General features: G+C 44.4%; 12 non-coding genes across 12 annotated transcripts; 6 read left to right on the top strand and 6 right to left on the bottom strand.

Moving 5' to 3' along the window:
* Positions 1–1121: 1121 nt before the first annotated feature.
* TRNAS-GCU (transfer RNA serine (anticodon GCU)) lies at positions 1122–1203 on the top strand. Its single transcript has one exon. It is a non-coding gene; the product is annotated as a tRNA-Ser (tRNA).
* Positions 1204–1415: 212 nt separating this feature from the next.
* On the bottom strand, positions 1416–1489 carry TRNAT-AGU (transfer RNA threonine (anticodon AGU)). Its single transcript has one exon. It is a non-coding gene; the product is annotated as a tRNA-Thr (tRNA).
* A 3154-nt stretch (positions 1490–4643) lies between these two features.
* Positions 4644–4725, top strand: TRNAS-GCU (transfer RNA serine (anticodon GCU)). The gene has a single exon. It is a non-coding gene; the product is annotated as a tRNA-Ser (tRNA).
* A 212-nt stretch (positions 4726–4937) lies between these two features.
* TRNAT-AGU (transfer RNA threonine (anticodon AGU)) lies at positions 4938–5011 on the bottom strand. The gene has a single exon. It is a non-coding gene; the product is annotated as a tRNA-Thr (tRNA).
* A 1687-nt stretch (positions 5012–6698) lies between these two features.
* On the bottom strand, positions 6699–6772 carry TRNAT-AGU (transfer RNA threonine (anticodon AGU)). Its single transcript has one exon. It is a non-coding gene; the product is annotated as a tRNA-Thr (tRNA).
* Positions 6773–8165: 1393 nt separating this feature from the next.
* TRNAS-GCU (transfer RNA serine (anticodon GCU)) lies at positions 8166–8247 on the top strand. Its single transcript has one exon. It is a non-coding gene; the product is annotated as a tRNA-Ser (tRNA).
* A 1679-nt stretch (positions 8248–9926) lies between these two features.
* TRNAS-GCU (transfer RNA serine (anticodon GCU)) lies at positions 9927–10008 on the top strand. Its single transcript has one exon. It is a non-coding gene; the product is annotated as a tRNA-Ser (tRNA).
* Positions 10009–10220: 212 nt separating this feature from the next.
* TRNAT-AGU (transfer RNA threonine (anticodon AGU)) lies at positions 10221–10294 on the bottom strand. The gene has a single exon. It is a non-coding gene; the product is annotated as a tRNA-Thr (tRNA).
* Positions 10295–13448: 3154 nt separating this feature from the next.
* On the top strand, positions 13449–13530 carry TRNAS-GCU (transfer RNA serine (anticodon GCU)). The gene has a single exon. It is a non-coding gene; the product is annotated as a tRNA-Ser (tRNA).
* Positions 13531–13742: 212 nt separating this feature from the next.
* TRNAT-AGU (transfer RNA threonine (anticodon AGU)) lies at positions 13743–13816 on the bottom strand. The gene has a single exon. It is a non-coding gene; the product is annotated as a tRNA-Thr (tRNA).
* Positions 13817–15209: 1393 nt separating this feature from the next.
* TRNAS-GCU (transfer RNA serine (anticodon GCU)) lies at positions 15210–15291 on the top strand. The gene has a single exon. It is a non-coding gene; the product is annotated as a tRNA-Ser (tRNA).
* Positions 15292–17264: 1973 nt separating this feature from the next.
* On the bottom strand, positions 17265–17338 carry TRNAT-AGU (transfer RNA threonine (anticodon AGU)). The gene has a single exon. It is a non-coding gene; the product is annotated as a tRNA-Thr (tRNA).
* Between the last annotated feature and the right edge of the window lie 604 nt (positions 17339–17942).

The following is a 17942-nucleotide window of genomic DNA, read 5'->3' on the forward strand; positions in this document are numbered from 1 at the left end:
CTTGAAAACTTTCCAGCTTTGTACATTGCTTCATTTTTGCTAAAAGGTTTAAGAGCCAAGGCTACAACTCAGATATCTCTTGTGAAGTCAAGAGGTAACAGTGGGCCAATCCCACCTAATCTTATTTTAAACAGGCAGAGTCTGTGCTCTAGAATCAAACAATGGACCGAAAATAAAAGAAGGTGGGAAAAACCAATTTGCCCATCTTTTGGCTTCCACTCCTGTGAAGATGAAATGCATGCGGGCAAAAAGATTTGGGGAAGGAAACTATCTGCATCTTGCTTCAGACCGTTTCTTACGCTTCTAACTTTTCATTTGTCCCTTGGAAGACAGCAGGCAGACATCCTCCTGTTTTTGGAAGAACACAGAGTCCTTGATCTAGAGCTAATCAACAGGCTGAAAATGAACAAAGATGGGGAAGAAAAATAGGAACGCTGCCATTTTTCATACATCCTCCACCCTTGACGTTTGAATTCATGATCGCCAAGAGGAGTTTGTGAATATGACTATTTGTGGAAAGACATCCTGCATGTGTCTTTTAACCAAATGAATCATTGCCCGAGGTGAAGTCAAAGGGAACAGATACTGAAGCGGTGACAAGAGTTTTGGGACCCCAACCACAGTCAAACACTTTGCATTCATGTAAAAATGCCAGCCAGGTAGGAGAAAAGTGTAGACTTGAAATTGATGGTTGAGCTACATCTCTGAATGTCCTGGCAAAAGAGTGGCTCCATCCAGGCGAATTTCTCTTGACGCGGGCACAGTTCATCATCTAGAGCCAATAAAAAAGGAACAGCAGAAAGTGAAAAAAAAAGATGGGGAATACATGACATTTTGCACCTGTTGACGCTTCCTAATTCCATGCCGTTAGACTGCGTGTCTGCAGCAAAGTTGGTGAGCATTACTACTTGTGACTTGCTTTACACCCTTGATTGCATTTGTAACATTTGATTATACCCTTGGCAGAAAAGGAAGAATGAAGCTTTTGTCACAATGAATTGACAGCACGGAAGCAAGGTGCTCTATTAGGAGGTGAGAAACGGCATCCTGCTTGTGTCTTTTCCTCAAGTTTCTGCTTGTGACATGCAGCTCCCAAAATCAAAGCTCGCAAGCTTGCTGTGGATGAGGTGGCCGAGTGGTTAAGGCGATGGACTGCTAATCCATTGTGCTCTGCATGCATGGGTTCGAATCCCATCCTCATCGAGCCCTTCGTCTAAAGGTGCACAGTTATGTGCTTGCCGTGGACACCAGGCTGGCATAACCTAGGCTAAAAGGTCCAGCAAACTCGCAGGGCTTTGAAGAGATCAGCTGGAAGCATCAAGAGCAGGGCTGCTGCCTAAACCATGCCATTGTGGCAAAAAGCTCCCGAGGCCACTCTTAAAACCTTTTCAAAGGCTTAATCTGCAGCCAAAGAAAGGCGCTGCTGAGAGTCGAACTCAGGATCTCCTGTTTACTAGACAGGCGCTTTAACCAACTAAGCCACAGCACCACACCCAGACACTGTGCTCGTGCCAAAGGCAGACTTGTGTCAGCACAGGCACAGAACAGTTGTGAGGAACTTCTTGACAAATGTTACGCACATCAAGCTTCAAAATCTCTAACGCAGCATGAAAGGCAGAGGAGGAGATAGCAAAGGAGACTATGCAACGTCCTTTTGAACTCATCACTCCTCCAAAAGTTGTTGTTTTTTTCTTTTTCTTCTTTTTTCATTGCTTATTTTTCTTAGCTGTTTGGTGCCAAGAAAAACCAGCTTACGAGTAGCTTGAAAACTTTCCAGCTTTGTACATTGCTTCATTTTTGCTAAAAGGTTTAAGAGCCAAGGCTACAACTCAGATATCTCTTGTGAAGTCAAGAGGTAACAGTGGGCCAATCCCACCTAATCTTATTTTAAACAGGCAGAGTCTGTACTCTAGAATCAAACAATGGACCGAAAATAAAAGAAGGTGGGAAAAACCAATTTGCCCATCTTTTGGCTTCCACTCCCGTGAAGATGAAATGCATGCGGGCAAAAAGATTTGGGGAAGGAAACTATCTGCATCTTGCTTCAGACCGTTTCTTACGCTTCTAACTTTTCATTTGTCCCTTGGAAGACAGCAGGCAGACATCCTCCTGTTTTTGGAAGAACACAGAGTCCTTGATCTAGAGCTAATCAACAGGCTGAAAATGAACAAAGATGGGGAAGAAAAATAGGAACGCTGCCATTTTTCATACATCCTCCACCCTTGACGTTTGAATTCATGATCGCCAAGAGGAGTTTGTGAATATGACTATTTGTGGAAAGACATCCTGCATGTGTCTTTTAACCAAATGAATCATTGCCCGAGGTGAAGTCAAAGGGAACAGATACTGAAGCGGTGACAAGAGTTTTGGGACCCCAACCACAGTCAAACACTTTGCATTCATGTAAAAATGCCAGCCAGGTAGGAGAAAAGTGTAGACTTGAAATTGATGGTTGAGCTACATCTCTGAATGTCCTGGCAAAAGAGTGGCTCCATCCAGGCGAATTTCTCTTGACGCGGGCACAGTTCATCATCTAGAGCCAATAAAAAAGGAACAGCAGAAAGTGAAAAAAAAAGATGGGGAATACATGACATTTTGCACCTGTTGACGCTTCCTAATTCCATGCCGTTAGACTGCGTGTCTGCAGCAAAGTTGGTGAGCATTACTACTTGTGACTTGCTTTACACCCTTGATTGCATTTGTAACATTTGATTATACCCTTGGCAGAAAAGGAAGAATGAAGCTTTTGTCACAATGAATTGACAGCACGGAAGCAAGGTGCTCTATTAGGAGGTGAGAAACGGCATCCTGCTTGTGTCTTTTCCTCAAGTTTCTGCTTGTGACATGCAGCTCCCAAAATCAAAGCTCGCAAGCTTGCTGTGGATGAGGTGGCCGAGTGGTTAAGGCGATGGACTGCTAATCCATTGTGCTCTGCATGCATGGGTTTGAATCCCATCCTCATCGAGCCCTTCGTCTAAAGGTGCACTGTTTTGTGCTTGCCGTGGACACCAGGCTGGCATAACCTAGGCTAAAAGGTCCAGCAAACTCGCAGGGCTTTGAAGAGATCAGCTGGAAGCATCAAGAGCAGGGCTGCTGCCTAAACCATGCCATTGCGGCACAAAGCTCCCGAGGCCACTCTTAAAACCTTTTCAAGGGCTTAATCTGCAGCCAAAGAAAGGCGCTGCTGAGAGTCAAACTCAGGATCTCCTGTTTACTAGACAGGCGCTTTAACCAACTAAGCCACAGCACCACACCCGGACACTGTGCTCGTGCCAAAGGCAGACTTGTGTCAGCACAGGCACAGAACAGTTGTGAGGAACTTCTTGACAAATGTTACGCACATCAAGCTTCAAAATCTCTAACGCAGCATGAAAGGCAGAGGAGGAGATAGCAAAGGAGACTATGCAACGTCCTTTTGAACTCATCACTCCTCCAAAAGTTGTTGTTTTTTTCTTTTTCTTCTTTTTTCATTGCTTATTTTTCTTAGCTGTTTGGTGCCAAGAAAAACCAGCTTACGAGTAGCTTGAAAACTTTCCAGCTTTGTACATTGCTTCATTTTTGCTAAAAGGTTTAAGAGCCAAGGCTACAACTCAGATATCTCTTGTGAAGTCAAGAGGTAACAGTGAGCCAATCCTACCTAATCTTATTTTAAACAGGCAGAGTCTGTGCTCTAGAATCAAACAATGGACCGAAAATAAAAGAAGGTGGGAAAAACCAATTTGCCCATCTTTTGGCTTCCACTCCTGTGAAGATGAAATGCATGCGGGCAAAAAGATTTGGGGAAGGAAACTATCTGCATCTTGCTTCAGACCGTTTCTTACGCTTCTAACTTTTCATTTGTCCCTTGGAAGACAGCAGGCAGACATCCTCCTGTTTTTGGAAGAACACAGAGTCCTTGATCTAGAGCTAATCAACAGGCTGAAAATGAACAAAGATGGGGAAGAAAAATAGGAACGCTGCCATTTTTCATACATCCTCCACCCTTGACGTTTGAATTCATGATCGCCAAGAGGAGTTTGTGAATATGACTATTTGTGGAAAGACATCCTGCATGTGTCTTTTAACCAAATGAATCATTGCCCGAGGTGAAGTCAAAGGGAACAGATACTGAAGCGGTGACAAGAGTTTTGGGACCCCAACCACAGTCAAACACTTTGCATTCATGTAAAAATGCCAGCCAGGTAGGAGAAAAGTGTAGACTTGAAATTGATGGTTGAGCTACATCTCTGAATGTCCTGGCAAAAGAGTGGCTCCATCCAGGCGAATTTCTCTTGACGCGGGCACAGTTCATCATCTAGAGCCAATAAAAAAGGAACAGCAGAAAGTGAAAAAAAAAGATGGGGAATACATGACATTTTGCACCTGTTGACGCTTCCTAATTCCATGCCGTTAGACTGCGTGTCTGCAGCAAAGTTGGTGAGCATTACTACTTGTGACTTGCTTTACACCCTTGATTGCATTTGTAACATTTGATTATACCCTTGGCAGAAAAGGAAGAATGAAGCTTTTGTCACAATGAATTGACAGCACGGAAGCAAGGTGCTCTATTAGGAGGTGAGAAACGGCATCCTGCTTGTGTCTTTTCCTCAAGTTTCTGCTTGTGACATGCAGCTCCCAAAATCAAAGCTCGCAAGCTTGCTGTGGATGAGGTGGCCGAGTGGTTAAGGCGATGGACTGCTAATCCATTGTGCTCTGCATGCATGGGTTCGAATCCCATCCTCATCGAGCCCTTCGTCTAAAGGTGCACTGTTTTGTGCTTGCCGTGGACACCAGGCTGGCATAACCTAGGCTAAAAGGTCCAGCAAACTCGCAGGGCTTTGAAGAGATCAGCTGGAAGCATCAAGAGCAGGGCTGCTGCCTAAACCATGCCATTGCGGCACAAAGCTCCCGAGGCCACTCTTAAAACCTTTTCAAGGGCTTAATCTGCAGCCAAAGAAAGGCGCTGCTGAGAGTCGAACTCAGGATCTCCTGTTTACTAGACAGGCGCTTTAACCAACTAAGCCACAGCACCACACCCAGACACTGTGCTCGTGCCAAAGGCAGACTTGTGTCAGCACAGGCACAGAACAGTTGTGAGGAACTTCTTGACAAATGTTACGCACATCAAGCTTCAAAATCTCTAACGCAGCATGAAAGGCAGAGGAGGAGATAGCAAAGGAGACTATGCAACGTCCTTTTGAACTCATCACTCCTCCAAAAGTTGTTGTTTTTTTCTTTTTCTTCTTTTTTCATTGCTTATTTTTCTTAGCTGTTTGGTGCCAAGAAAAACCAGCTTACGAGTAGCTTGAAAACTTTCCAGCTTTGTACATTGCTTCATTTTTGCTAAAAGGTTTAAGAGCCAAGGCTACAACTCAGATATCTCTTGTGAAGTCAAGAGGTAACAGTGGGCCAATCCCACCTAATCTTATTTTAAACAGGCAGAGTCTGTGCTCTAGAATCAAACAATGGACCGAAAATAAAAGAAGGTGGGAAAAACCAATTTGCCCATCTTTTGGCTTCCACTCCCGTGAAGATGAAATGCATGCGGGCAAAAAGATTTGGGGAAGGAAACTATCTGCATCTTGCTTCAGACCGTTTCTTACGCTTCTAACTTTTCATTTGTCCCTTGGAAGACAGCAGGCAGACATCCTCCTGTTTTTGGAAGAACACAGAGTCCTTGATCTAGAGCTAATCAACAGGCTGAAAATGAACAAAGATGGGGAAGAAAAATAGGAACGCTGCCATTTTTCATACATCCTCCACCCTTGACGTTTGATATCATGATCGCCAAGAGGAGTTTGTGAATATGACTATTTGTGGAAAGACATCCTGCATGTGTCTTTTAACCAAATGAATCATTGCCCGAGGTGAAGTCAAAGGGAACAGATACTGAAGCGGTGACAAGAGTTTTGGGACCCCAACCACAGTCAAACACTTTGCATTCATGTAAAAATGCCAGCCAGGTAGGAGAAAAGTGTAGACTTGAAATTGATGGTTGAGCTACATCTCTGAATGTCCTGGCAAAAGAGTGGCTCCATCCAGGCGAATTTCTCTTGACGCGGGCACAGTTCATCATCTAGAGCCAATAAAAAAGGAACAGCAGAAAGTGAAAAAAAAAGATGGGGAATACATGACATTTTGCACCTGTTGACGCTTCCTAATTCCATGCCGTTAGACTGCGTGTCTGCAGCAAAGTTGGTGAGCATTACTACTTGTGACTTGCTTTACACCCTTGATTGCATTTGTAACATTTGACTATACCCTTGGCAGAAAAGGAAGAATGAAGCTTTTGTCACAATGAATTGACAGCACGGAAGCAAGGTGCTCTATTAGGAGGTGAGAAACGGCATCCTGCTTGTGTCTTTTCCTCAAGTTTCTGCTTGTGACATGCAGCTCCCAAAATCAAAGCTCGCAAGCTTGCTGTGGATGAGGTGGCCAAGTGGTTAAGGCGATGGACTGCTAATCCATTGTGCTCTGCATGCATGGGTTCGAATCCCATCCTCATCGAGCCCTTCGTCTAAAGGTGCACTGTTTTGTGCTTGCCGTGGACACCAGGCTGGCATAACCTAGGCTAAAAGGTCCAGCAAACTCGCAGGGCTTTGAAGAGATCAGCTGGAAGCATCAAGAGCAGGGCTGCTGCCTAAACCATGCCATTGCGGCACAAAGCTCCCGAGGCCACTCTTAAAACCTTTTCAAGGGCTTAATCTGCAGCCAAAGAAAGGCGCTGCTGAGAGTCGAACTCAGGATCTCCTGTTTACTAGACAGGCGCTTTAACCAACTAAGCCACAGCACCACACCCAGACACTGTGCTCGTGCCAAAGGCAGACTTGTGTCAGCACAGGCACAGAACAGTTGTGAGGAACTTCTTGACAAATGTTACGCACATCAAGCTTCAAAATCTCTAACGCAGCATGAAAGGCAGAGGAGGAGATAGCAAAGGAGACTATGCAACGTCCTTTTGAACTCATCACTCCTCCAAAAGTTGTTGTTTTTTTCTTTTTCTTCTTTTTTCATTGCTTATTTTTCTTAGCTGTTTGGTGCCAAGAAAAACCAGCTTACGAGTAGCTTGAAAACTTTCCAGCTTTGTACATTGCTTCATTTTTGCTAAAAGGTTTAAGAGCCAAGGCTACAACTCAGATATCTCTTGTGAAGTCAAGAGGTAACAGTGGGCCAATCCCACCTAATCTTATTTTAAACAGGCAGAGTCTGTGCTCTAGAATCAAACAATGGACCGAAAATAAAAGAAGGTGGGAAAAACCAATTTGCCCATCTTTTGGCTTCCACTCCCGTGAAGATGAAATGCATGCGGGCAAAAAGATTTGGGGAAGGAAACTATCTGCATCTTGCTTCAGACCGTTTCTTACGCTTCTAACTTTTCATTTGTCCCTTGGAAGACAGCAGGCAGACATCCTCCTGTTTTTGGAAGAACACAGAGTCCTTGATCTAGAGCTAATCAACAGGCTGAAAATGAACAAAGATGGGGAAGAAAAATAGGAACGCTGCCATTTTTCATACATCCTCCACCCTTGACGTTTGATATCATGATCGCCAAGAGGAGTTTGTGAATATGACTATTTGTGGAAAGACATCCTGCATGTGTCTTTTAACCAAATGAATCATTGCCCGAGGTGAAGTCAAAGGGAACAGATACTGAAGCGGTGACAAGAGTTTTGGGACCCCAACCACAGTCAAACACTTTGCATTCATGTAAAAATGCCAGCCAGGTAGGAGAAAAGTGTAGACTTGAAATTGATGGTTGAGCTACATCTCTGAATGTCCTGGCAAAAGAGTGGCTCCATCCAGGCGAATTTCTCTTGACGCGGGCACAGTTCATCATCTAGAGCCAATAAAAAAGGAACAGCAGAAAGTGAAAAAAAAAGATGGGGAATACATGACATTTTGCACCTGTTGACGCTTCCTAATTCCATGCCGTTAGACTGCGTGTCTGCAGCAAAGTTGGTGAGCATTACTACTTGTGACTTGCTTTACACCCTTGATTGCATTTGTAACATTTGACTATACCCTTGGCAGAAAAGGAAGAATGAAGCTTTTGTCACAATGAATTGACAGCACGGAAGCAAGGTGCTCTATTAGGAGGTGAGAAACGGCATCCTGCTTGTGTCTTTTCCTCAAGTTTCTGCTTGTGACATGCAGCTCCCAAAATCAAAGCTCGCAAGCTTGCTGTGGATGAGGTGGCCGAGTGGTTAAGGCGATGGACTGCTAATCCATTGTGCTCTGCATGCATGGGTTCGAATCCCATCCTCATCGAGCCCTTCGTCTAAAGGTGCATTGTTTTGTGCTTGCCGTGGACACCAGGCTGGCATAACCTAGGCTAAAAGGTCCAGCAAACTCGCAGGGCTTTGAAGAGATCAGCTGGAAGCATCAAGAGCAGGGCTGCTGCCTAAACCATGCCATTGTGGCAAAAAGCTCCCGAGGCCACTCTTAAAACCTTTTCAAAGGCTTAATCTGCAGCCAAAGAAAGGCGCTGCTGAGAGTCAAACTCGGGATCTCCTGTTTACTAGACAGGCGCTTTAACCAACTAAGCCACAGCACCACACCCGGACACTGTGCTCGTGCCAAAGGCAGACTTGTGTCAGCACAGGCACAGAACAGTTGTGAGGAACTTCTTGACAAATGTTACGCACATCAAGCTTCAAAATCTCTAACGCAGCATGAAAGGCAGAGGAGGAGATAGCAAAGGAGACTATGCAACGTCCTTTTGAACTCATCACTCCTCCAAAAGTTGTTGTTTTTTTCTTTTTCTTCTTTTTTCATTGCTTATTTTTCTTAGCTGTTTGGTGCCAAGAAAAACCAGCTTACGAGTAGCTTGAAAACTTTCCAGCTTTGTACATTGCTTCATTTTTGCTAAAAGGTTTAAGAGCCAAGGCTACAACTCAGATATCTCTTGTGAAGTCAAGAGGTAACAGTGGGCCAATCCCACCTAATCTTATTTTAAACAGGCAGAGTCTGTGCTCTAGAATCAAACAATGGACCGAAAATAAAAGAAGGTGGGAAAAACCAATTTGCCCATCTTTTGGCTTCCACTCCTGTGAAGATGAAATGCATGCGGGCAAAAAGATTTGGGGAAGGAAACTATCTGCATCTTGCTTCAGACCGTTTCTTACGCTTCTAACTTTTCATTTGTCCCTTGGAAGACAGCAGGCAGACATCCTCCTGTTTTTGGAAGAACACAGAGTCCTTGATCTAGAGCTAATCAACAGGCTGAAAATGAACAAAGATGGGGAAGAAAAATAGGAACGCTGCCATTTTTCATACATCCTCCACCCTTGACGTTTGAATTCATGATCGCCAAGAGGAGTTTGTGAATATGACTATTTGTGGAAAGACATCCTGCATGTGTCTTTTAACCAAATGAATCATTGCCCGAGGTGAAGTCAAAGGGAACAGATACTGAAGCGGTGACAAGAGTTTTGGGACCCCAACCACAGTCAAACACTTTGCATTCATGTAAAAATGCCAGCCAGGTAGGAGAAAAGTGTAGACTTGAAATTGATGGTTGAGCTACATCTCTGAATGTCCTGGCAAAAGAGTGGCTCCATCCAGGCGAATTTCTCTTGACGCGGGCACAGTTCATCATCTAGAGCCAATAAAAAAGGAACAGCAGAAAGTGAAAAAAAAAGATGGGGAATACATGACATTTTGCACCTGTTGACGCTTCCTAATTCCATGCCGTTAGACTGCGTGTCTGCAGCAAAGTTGGTGAGCATTACTACTTGTGACTTGCTTTACACCCTTGATTGCATTTGTAACATTTGATTATACCCTTGGCAGAAAAGGAAGAATGAAGCTTTTGTCACAATGAATTGACAGCACGGAAGCAAGGTGCTCTATTAGGAGGTGAGAAACGGCATCCTGCTTGTGTCTTTTCCTCAAGTTTCTGCTTGTGACATGCAGCTCCCAAAATCAAAGCTCGCAAGCTTGCTGTGGATGAGGTGGCCGAGTGGTTAAGGCGATGGACTGCTAATCCATTGTGCTCTGCATGCATGGGTTCGAATCCCATCCTCATCGAGCCCTTCGTCTAAAGGTGCACAGTTATGTGCTTGCCGTGGACACCAGGCTGGCATAACCTAGGCTAAAAGGTCCAGCAAACTCGCAGGGCTTTGAAGAGATCAGCTGGAAGCATCAAGAGCAGGGCTGCTGCCTAAACCATGCCATTGTGGCAAAAAGCTCCCGAGGCCACTCTTAAAACCTTTTCAAAGGCTTAATCTGCAGCCAAAGAAAGGCGCTGCTGAGAGTCGAACTCAGGATCTCCTGTTTACTAGACAGGCGCTTTAACCAACTAAGCCACAGCACCACACCCAGACACTGTGCTCGTGCCAAAGGCAGACTTGTGTCAGCACAGGCACAGAACAGTTGTGAGGAACTTCTTGACAAATGTTACGCACATCAAGCTTCAAAATCTCTAACGCAGCATGAAAGGCAGAGGAGGAGATAGCAAAGGAGACTATGCAACGTCCTTTTGAACTCATCACTCCTCCAAAAGTTGTTGTTTTTTTCTTTTTCTTCTTTTTTCATTGCTTATTTTTCTTAGCTGTTTGGTGCCAAGAAAAACCAGCTTACGAGTAGCTTGAAAACTTTCCAGCTTTGTACATTGCTTCATTTTTGCTAAAAGGTTTAAGAGCCAAGGCTACAACTCAGATATCTCTTGTGAAGTCAAGAGGTAACAGTGGGCCAATCCCACCTAATCTTATTTTAAACAGGCAGAGTCTGTACTCTAGAATCAAACAATGGACCGAAAATAAAAGAAGGTGGGAAAAACCAATTTGCCCATCTTTTGGCTTCCACTCCCGTGAAGATGAAATGCATGCGGGCAAAAAGATTTGGGGAAGGAAACTATCTGCATCTTGCTTCAGACCGTTTCTTACGCTTCTAACTTTTCATTTGTCCCTTGGAAGACAGCAGGCAGACATCCTCCTGTTTTTGGAAGAACACAGAGTCCTTGATCTAGAGCTAATCAACAGGCTGAAAATGAACAAAGATGGGGAAGAAAAATAGGAACGCTGCCATTTTTCATACATCCTCCACCCTTGACGTTTGAATTCATGATCGCCAAGAGGAGTTTGTGAATATGACTATTTGTGGAAAGACATCCTGCATGTGTCTTTTAACCAAATGAATCATTGCCCGAGGTGAAGTCAAAGGGAACAGATACTGAAGCGGTGACAAGAGTTTTGGGACCCCAACCACAGTCAAACACTTTGCATTCATGTAAAAATGCCAGCCAGGTAGGAGAAAAGTGTAGACTTGAAATTGATGGTTGAGCTACATCTCTGAATGTCCTGGCAAAAGAGTGGCTCCATCCAGGCGAATTTCTCTTGACGCGGGCACAGTTCATCATCTAGAGCCAATAAAAAAGGAACAGCAGAAAGTGAAAAAAAAAGATGGGGAATACATGACATTTTGCACCTGTTGACGCTTCCTAATTCCATGCCGTTAGACTGCGTGTCTGCAGCAAAGTTGGTGAGCATTACTACTTGTGACTTGCTTTACACCCTTGATTGCATTTGTAACATTTGATTATACCCTTGGCAGAAAAGGAAGAATGAAGCTTTTGTCACAATGAATTGACAGCACGGAAGCAAGGTGCTCTATTAGGAGGTGAGAAACGGCATCCTGCTTGTGTCTTTTCCTCAAGTTTCTGCTTGTGACATGCAGCTCCCAAAATCAAAGCTCGCAAGCTTGCTGTGGATGAGGTGGCCGAGTGGTTAAGGCGATGGACTGCTAATCCATTGTGCTCTGCATGCATGGGTTTGAATCCCATCCTCATCGAGCCCTTCGTCTAAAGGTGCACTGTTTTGTGCTTGCCGTGGACACCAGGCTGGCATAACCTAGGCTAAAAGGTCCAGCAAACTCGCAGGGCTTTGAAGAGATCAGCTGGAAGCATCAAGAGCAGGGCTGCTGCCTAAACCATGCCATTGCGGCACAAAGCTCCCGAGGCCACTCTTAAAACCTTTTCAAGGGCTTAATCTGCAGCCAAAGAAAGGCGCTGCTGAGAGTCAAACTCAGGATCTCCTGTTTACTAGACAGGCGCTTTAACCAACTAAGCCACAGCACCACACCCGGACACTGTGCTCGTGCCAAAGGCAGACTTGTGTCAGCACAGGCACAGAACAGTTGTGAGGAACTTCTTGACAAATGTTACGCACATCAAGCTTCAAAATCTCTAACGCAGCATGAAAGGCAGAGGAGGAGATAGCAAAGGAGACTATGCAACGTCCTTTTGAACTCATCACTCCTCCAAAAGTTGTTGTTTTTTTCTTTTTCTTCTTTTTTCATTGCTTATTTTTCTTAGCTGTTTGGTGCCAAGAAAAACCAGCTTACGAGTAGCTTGAAAACTTTCCAGCTTTGTACATTGCTTCATTTTTGCTAAAAGGTTTAAGAGCCAAGGCTACAACTCAGATATCTCTTGTGAAGTCAAGAGGTAACAGTGAGCCAATCCTACCTAATCTTATTTTAAACAGGCAGAGTCTGTGCTCTAGAATCAAACAATGGACCGAAAATAAAAGAAGGTGGGAAAAACCAATTTGCCCATCTTTTGGCTTCCACTCCTGTGAAGATGAAATGCATGCGGGCAAAAAGATTTGGGGAAGGAAACTATCTGCATCTTGCTTCAGACCGTTTCTTACGCTTCTAACTTTTCATTTGTCCCTTGGAAGACAGCAGGCAGACATCCTCCTGTTTTTGGAAGAACACAGAGTCCTTGATCTAGAGCTAATCAACAGGCTGAAAATGAACAAAGATGGGGAAGAAAAATAGGAACGCTGCCATTTTTCATACATCCTCCACCCTTGACGTTTGAATTCATGATCGCCAAGAGGAGTTTGTGAATATGACTATTTGTGGAAAGACATCCTGCATGTGTCTTTTAACCAAATGAATCATTGCCCGAGGTGAAGTCAAAGGGAACAGATACTGAAGCGGTGACAAGAGTTTTGGGACCCCAACCACAGTCAAACACTTTGCATTCATGTAAAAATGCCAGCCAGGTAGGAGAAAAGTGTAGACTTGAAATTGATGGTTGAGCTACATCTCTGAATGTCCTGGCAAAAGAGTGGCTCCATCCAGGCGAATTTCTCTTGACGCGGGCACAGTTCATCATCTAGAGCCAATAAAAAAGGAACAGCAGAAAGTGAAAAAAAAAGATGGGGAATACATGACATTTTGCACCTGTTGACGCTTCCTAATTCCATGCCGTTAGACTGCGTGTCTGCAGCAAAGTTGGTGAGCATTACTACTTGTGACTTGCTTTACACCCTTGATTGCATTTGTAACATTTGATTATACCCTTGGCAGAAAAGGAAGAATGAAGCTTTTGTCACAATGAATTGACAGCACGGAAGCAAGGTGCTCTATTAGGAGGTGAGAAACGGCATCCTGCTTGTGTCTTTTCCTCAAGTTTCTGCTTGTGACATGCAGCTCCCAAAATCAAAGCTCGCAAGCTTGCTGTGGATGAGGTGGCCGAGTGGTTAAGGCGATGGACTGCTAATCCATTGTGCTCTGCATGCATGGGTTCGAATCCCATCCTCATCGAGCCCTTCGTCTAAAGGTGCACTGTTTTGTGCTTGCCGTGGACACCAGGCTGGCATAACCTAGGCTAAAAGGTCCAGCAAACTCGCAGGGCTTTGAAGAGATCAGCTGGAAGCATCAAGAGCAGGGCTGCTGCCTAAACCATGCCATTGCGGCACAAAGCTCCCGAGGCCACTCTTAAAACCTTTTCAAGGGCTTAATCTGCAGCCAAAGAAAGGCGCTGCTGAGAGTCGAACTCAGGATCTCCTGTTTACTAGACAGGCGCTTTAACCAACTAAGCCACAGCACCACACCCGGACACTGTGCTCGTGCCAAAGGCAGACTTGTGTCAGCACAGGCACAGAACAGTTGTGAGGAACTTCTTGACAAATGTTACGCACATCAAGCTTCAAAATCTCTAACGCAGCATGAAAGGCAGAGGAGGAGATAGCAAAGGAGACTATGCAACGTCCTTTTGAACTCATCACTCCTCCAAAAGTTGTTGTTTTTTTCTTTTTCTTCTTTTTTCATTGCTTATTTTTCTTAGCTGTTTGGTGCCAAGAAAAACCAGCTTACGAGTAGCTTGAAAACTTTCCAGCTTTGTACATTGCTTCATTTTTGCTAAAAGGTTTAAGAGCCAAGGCTACAACTCAGATATCTCTTGTGAAGTCAAGAGGTAACAGTGGGCCAATCCTACCTAATCTTATTTTAAACAGGCAGAGTCTGTGCTCTAGAATCAAACAATGGACCGAAAATAAAAGAAGGTGGGAAAAACCAATTTGCCCATCTTTTGGCTTCCACTCCCGTGAAGATGAAATGCATGCGGGCAAAAAGATTTGGGGAAGGAAACTATCTGCATCTTGCTTCAGACCGTTTCTTACGCTTCTAACTTTTCATTTGTCCCTTGGAAGACAGCAGGCAGACATCCTCCTGTTTTTGGAAGAACACAGAGTCCTTGATCTAGAGCTAATCAACAGGCTGAAAATGAACAAAGATGGGGAAGAAAAATAGGAACGCTGCCATTTTTCATACATCCTCCACCCTTGACGTTTGAATTCATGATCGCCAAGAGGAGTTTGTGAATATGACTATTTGTGGAAAGACATCCTGCATGTGTCTTTTAACCAAATGAATCATTGCCCGAGGTGAAGTCAAAGGGAACAGATACTGAAGCGGTGACAAGAGTTTTGGGACCCCAACCACAGTCAAACACTTTGCATTCATGTAAAAATGCCAGCCAGGTAGGAGAAAAGTGTAGACTTGAAATTGATGGTTGAGCTACATCTCTGAATGTCCTGGCAAAAGAGTGGCTCCATCCAGGCGAATTTCTCTTGACGCGGGCACAGTTCATCATCTAGAGCCAATAAAAAAGGAACAGCAGAAAGTGAAAAAAAAAGATGGGGAATACATGACATTTTGCACCTGTTGACGCTTCCTAATTCCATGCCGTTAGACTGCGTGTCTGCAGCAAAGTTGGTGAGCATTACTACTTGTGACTTGCTTTACACCCTTGATTGCATTTGTAACATTTGATTATACCCTTGGCAGAAAAGGAAGAATGAAGCTTTTGTCACAATGAATTGACAGCACGGAAGCAAGGTGCTCTATTAGGAGGTGAGAAACGGCATCCTGCTTGTGTCTTTTCCTCAAGTTTCTGCTTGTGACATGCAGCTCCCAAAATCAAAGCTCGCAAGCTTGCTGTGGATGAGGTGGCCGAGTGGTTAAGGCGATGGACTGCTAATCCATTGTGCTCTGCATGCATGGGTTCGAATCCCATCCTCATCGAGCCCTTCGTCTAAAGGTGCACTGTTTTGTGCTTGCCGTGGACACCAGGCTGGCATAACCTAGGCTAAAAGGTCCAGCAAACTCGCAGGGCTTTGAAGAGATCAGCTGGAAGCATCAAGAGCAGGGCTGCTGCCTAAACCATGCCATTGCGGCAAAAAGCTCCCGAGGCCACTCTTAAAACCTTTTCAAAGGCTTAATCTGCAGCCAAAGAAAGGCGCTGCTGAGAGTCGAACTCGGGATCTCCTGTTTACTAGGCAGGCGCTTTAACCAACTAAGCCACAGCACCACACCCAGACACTGTGCTCGTGCCAAAGGCAGACTTGTGTCAGCACAGGCACAGAACAGTTGTGAGGAACTTCTTGACAAATGTTACGCACATCAAGCTTCAAAATCTCTAACGCAGCATGAAAGGCAGAGGAGGAGATAGCAAAGGAGACTATGCAACGTCCTTTTGAACTCATCACTCCTCCAAAAGTTGTTGTTTTTTTCTTTTTCTTCTTTTTTCATTGCTTATTTTTCTTAGCTGTTTGGTGCCAAGAAAAACCAGCTTACGAGTAGCTTGAAAACTTTCCAGCTTTGTACATTGCTTCATTTTTGCTAAAAGGTTTAAGAGCCAAGGCTACAACTCAGATATCTCTTGTGAAGTCAAGAGGTAACAGTGGGCCAATCCCACCTAATCTTATTTTAAACAGGCAGAGTCTGTACTCTAGAATCAAACAATGGACCGAAAATAAAAGAAGGTGGGAAAAACCAATTTGCCCATCTTTTGGCTTCCACTCCCGTGAAGATGAAATGCATGCGGGCAAAAAGATTTGGGGAAGGAAACTATCTGCATCTTGCTTCAGACCGTTTCTTACGCTTCTAACTTTTCATTTGTCCCTTGGAAGACAGCAGGCAGACATCCTCCTGTTTTTGGAAGAACACAGAGTCCTTGATCTAGAGCTAATCAACAGGCTGAAAATGAACAAAGATGGGGAAGAAAAATAGGAACGCTGCCATTTTTCATACATCCTCCACCCTTGACGTTTGAATTCATGATCGCCAAGAGGAGTTTGTGAATATGACTATTTGTGGAAAGACATCCTGCATGTGTCTTTTAACCAAATGAATCATTGCCCGAGGTGAAGTCAAAGGGAACAGATACTGAAGCGGTGACAAGAGTTTTGGGACCCCAACCACAGTCAAACACTTTGCATTCATGTAAAAATGCCAGCCAGGTAGGAGAAAAGTGTAGACTTGAAATTGATGGTTGAGCTACATCTCTGAATGTCCTGGCAAAAGAGTGGCTCCATCCAGGCGAATTTCTCTTGACGCGGGCACAGTTCATCATCTAGAGCCAATAAAAAAGGAACAGCAGAAAGTGAAAAAAAAAGATGGGGAATACATGACATTTTGCACCTGTTGACGCTTCCTAATTCCATGCCGTTAGACTGCGTGTCTGCAGCAAAGTTGGTGAGCATTACTACTTGTGACTTGCTTTACACCCTTGATTGCATTTGTAACATTTGATTATACCCTTGGCAGAAAAGGAAGAATGAAGCTTTTGTCACAATGAATTGACAGCATGGAAGCAAGGTGCTCTATTAGGAGGTGAGAAACGGCATCCTGCTTGTGTCTTTTCCTCAAGTTTCTGCTTGTGACATGCAGCTCCCAAAATCAAAGCTCGCAAGCTTGCTGTGGATGAGGTGGCCGAGTGGTTAAGGCGATGGACTGCTAATCCATTGTGCTCTGCATGCATGGGTTTGAATCCCATCCTCATCGAGCCCTTCGTCTAAAGGTGCACTGTTTTGTGCTTGCCGTGGACACCAGGCTGGCATAACCTAGGCTAAAAGGTCCAGCAAACTCGCAGGGCTTTGAAGAGATCAGCTGGAAGCATCAAGAGCAGGGCTGCTGCCTAAACCATGCCATTGCGGCACAAAGCTCCCGAGGCCACTCTTAAAACCTTTTCAAGGGCTTAATCTGCAGCCAAAGAAAGGCGCTGCTGAGAGTCGAACTCAGGATCTCCTGTTTACTAGACAGGCGCTTTAACCAACTAAGCCACAGCACCACACCCAGACACTGTGCTCGTGCCAAAGGCAGACTTGTGTCAGCACAGGCACAGAACAGTTGTGAGGAACTTCTTGACAAATGTTACGCACATCAAGCTTCAAAATCTCTAACGCAGCATGAAAGGCAGAGGAGGAGATAGCAAAGGAGACTATGCAACGTCCTTTTGAACTCATCACTCCTCCAAAAGTTGTTGTTTTTTTCTTTTTCTTCTTTTTTCATTGCTTATTTTTCTTAGCTGTTTGGTGCCAAGAAAAACCAGCTTACGAGTAGCTTGAAAACTTTCCAGCTTTGTACATTGCTTCATTTTTGCTAAAAGGTTTAAGAGCCAAGGCTACAACTCAGATATCTCTTGTGAAGTCAAGAGGTAACAGTGGGCCAATCCCACCTAATCTTATTTTAAACAGGCAGAGTCTGTGCTCTAGAATCAAACAATGGACCGAAAATAAAAGAAGGTGGGAAAAACCAATTTGCCCATCTTTTGGCTTCCACTCCCGTGAAGATGAAATGCATGCGGGCAAAAAGATTTGGGGAAGGAAACTATCTGCATCTTGCTTCAGACCGTTTCTTACGCTTCTAACTTTTCATTTGTCCCTTGGAAGACA

Source organism: Staurois parvus, unplaced genomic scaffold, assembly GCF_062004578.1.
Source record: "Staurois parvus isolate SC_StPar_1 unplaced genomic scaffold, SC_StPar_1.0 ptg000020l, whole genome shotgun sequence".
Lineage (NCBI taxonomy): Eukaryota > Metazoa > Chordata > Amphibia > Anura > Ranidae > Staurois > Staurois parvus.